This window comes from Dipodomys ordii, unplaced genomic scaffold (genome assembly GCF_000151885.1).
Source record: "Dipodomys ordii isolate 6190 unplaced genomic scaffold, Dord_2.0 Scaffold330, whole genome shotgun sequence".
NCBI lineage: Eukaryota > Metazoa > Chordata > Mammalia > Rodentia > Heteromyidae > Dipodomys > Dipodomys ordii.
Window position 1 is genome coordinate 60,904 of NW_012267546.1, and position 2,630 is coordinate 63,533.

The window sequence follows — 2,630 nt, forward strand, 5'->3', positions numbered from 1 at the left end:
AGAGACGGCTGCAGTTGAAGATGTCTCCTGTCCTTCCCATCAGCTTCCCTGGGGCTGTGGGACCCGGCTCCATCAGTAATGACAGCCAGTGCCACCTACATGGTGCAGACAGGGGACAGAGACCGCGGGGGCTTGGCCAGGCCACACTGTGACACCTGCAGCTGCTGGGACAGGACATCTGAGGACAGAGAACCTCAGTGCCAAGGATGGGGAGACACGGTGTGTTCTGAGTTCAGATGCAGCGTCCTCACAACATCCTGACCGCATCCCGATGTCCTACACCTAGGAACGGCCAGCAAGGAAACAAAGGCCCGCCGGGCATTCTGGGCGTCAGGAAGATGTCTGTGACTCACAGGAAGTATTTCCAGGGTCTGGCAGAGGCTGAGTGTAAACAAGTGAGTATGAGCCCAGTGTCACTGGCTCATGCCTGCAAACCCAGGTACTCAGGAGCCTGAGATCTGAGGATGGTGGTTCAAAGCCAGCCAGGGCAGGAAAGTACCTGAAACTCTCAGGGACTTTATTAGAGAATAAACCACAAGAACACCAGAATTGGTGATGTGACTTAAGCGGTAGAGCGCTTTTCTTGAGCTGAAGAGCTTAGGGACAGCCCCTAGGCCCAGAGTTCCAGCCCAAGATTCTACAAAAAAAAAAAAAAAAAAAGAGCAGCCAGTGTCTTCTGCTCTTCCTCTAGGAAGACGAAGGACAGCATGGGACAGGCCAGATGGACTCTGCTCAGGATCTCTGCAATGGAGAGAAACCAGGGGAATTGGAGAGCCAGGTCCTCATCCAGCACGGGAGCCCTTAACACCCTAGACAGCTCTGTAAGGGATGCTGCATCCTGTGGAGAGGCCAGGCACACAGAGGAGTCAGGGCCTGAGCTCCACAGCTGCTCCTGTGACTGCCATGACCTCAGTGTGTGCCCAGCGCCCCCTGCTGGTGCTGACTGAGCATGACCTCAGTGTGTGCCCAGTGCCCCCTGCTGCTGCTGACTGAGCATGACCTCAGTGTGTGCCCAGCGCCCCCTGCTGGTGCTGAGCACCCTGCAGGGAGGTTTGTGTCTGGCCCACACTGGATTTCCTGCACTGTGTGTCTAGCACAGTAATAGATGGCCGTATCCTCCACTCTCAGGCTGTTCATCTGCAGGTAAACTGTGTTCTTGCTGTTGTCTATGGAGATGGTGAACCGGCCCTTCACAGAGTCTGGTACCATGTGCTCCCACCATCTTTATAAATTCGTGAAACCCACTCCAGCCCCTTCCCAGGAGCCTGGAAGAACCAGTCCATGTAGTAATCACTGAAGGTGAATCCGGAGGCTGCACAGGAGAGTCTCAGGGACTCCCCAGGCTGCACCAAGCCTCCCCCAGACTCCACCAGCTGCACCTCACACTGCACACCTGCAAACACAGAGAATCCTGGTCAGCAATGGTCACACATATCCACGGTTCCTCCCACTCGTGTCCATTTGCACACTCAGCATCCATTGCTCCCCATAAATCACCTTTCAACAGAGCAACGAGGAGAACCCAGCGCAGCCCCAGCTCCATGGTGGTGGTCTGTGCTCAGTCACTGGTGCAATCAGCTCACAGAGCTCAGGTCAGGGATGGGCTGGTTTTCATGGGCAGAGGGATGTCCTATTTGCATGTCCTCTGCTATAAAGCAGCTCTGGGGCAGAAGTCTCAGGAGGGCAGTGCACAGAGGAGATGCAGGTGGGAGACAGAGTTTGTTAGATGAGTGTATAAAATGTGAAATTTCTCTAATTAATTGGCTTTAAGAAAACCAGATTGAATATCAACTTCTTTACAGAAGTTTAACTCTGCTTCCATTAGTCAAGATTGCTGAGCCATTTGCTTTTTAAAAATATTTTCCCATTTCCTTTTGTATTGTCTACTAATTGTTTGTATTTGAGAAATTAATGGAGTCACATAAAATCTGGACAGGATGCATAAATATTACAGTGATAGTCACCAAACACTGTGGAAAATGAACTGGAAATCTTATGGGTGGGGACAGGAGGGAAGGATTGGGAGAGAGTAACAGAAGGGGAAAATGGTTCATAAAGAACTACACTGAGGACTGGGAGGGTGGCTCAGTGGTAGAGCGCTTGCCTTGCTTGCCTGAGGCCCCGGGTTCGATTCCCCAGCACCACATTAGCAAAAAGAAATAAAGCAGGAAGTGGTGCTGTGGTGCAAGAGGTAAAGTGATAGCCTTTAGCTGAAGAGCTGAGGGACAGCGCCCAGGCCCAGAGTTCAGACCCCACGACCGGAACCCACCCAAAAAAAAAAAGAACTGCACTGATTGTACCTAAATCACGTAACTGTAACTGCTCTGTACATCAACGGCACAATTTTTTAAATTAAACACAAAATAAAAAAAGTTGCTCTATAAAGGTTTTGTCATTCAGTGAGGCAGTTTATGAACACACTGAGGCTTGATAAATGTCGCCCATTTCAACATTCCTGCCCACCCTTCCACCACTTCTTCCCTGTCTCTGCTTAATGTTCAGGACATGTATGCTGACATCATTGAACAAAGCAGTTTGTGGATTCAAGGCATGTGGATCTGTGTCATTCCTTCCTCACCTTTCCCCTTTGACCCACCCTTAGCTCAGTGTTCTCAATTCTGTGGCATAGG

General features: G+C 50.7%; 1 pseudogene; it reads right to left on the reverse strand.

Moving 5' to 3' along the window:
• Positions 1-801: 801 nt before the first annotated feature.
• LOC106001599 lies at positions 802-1,586 on the reverse strand (annotated as a pseudogene).
• Between the last annotated feature and the right edge of the window lie 1,044 nt (positions 1,587-2,630).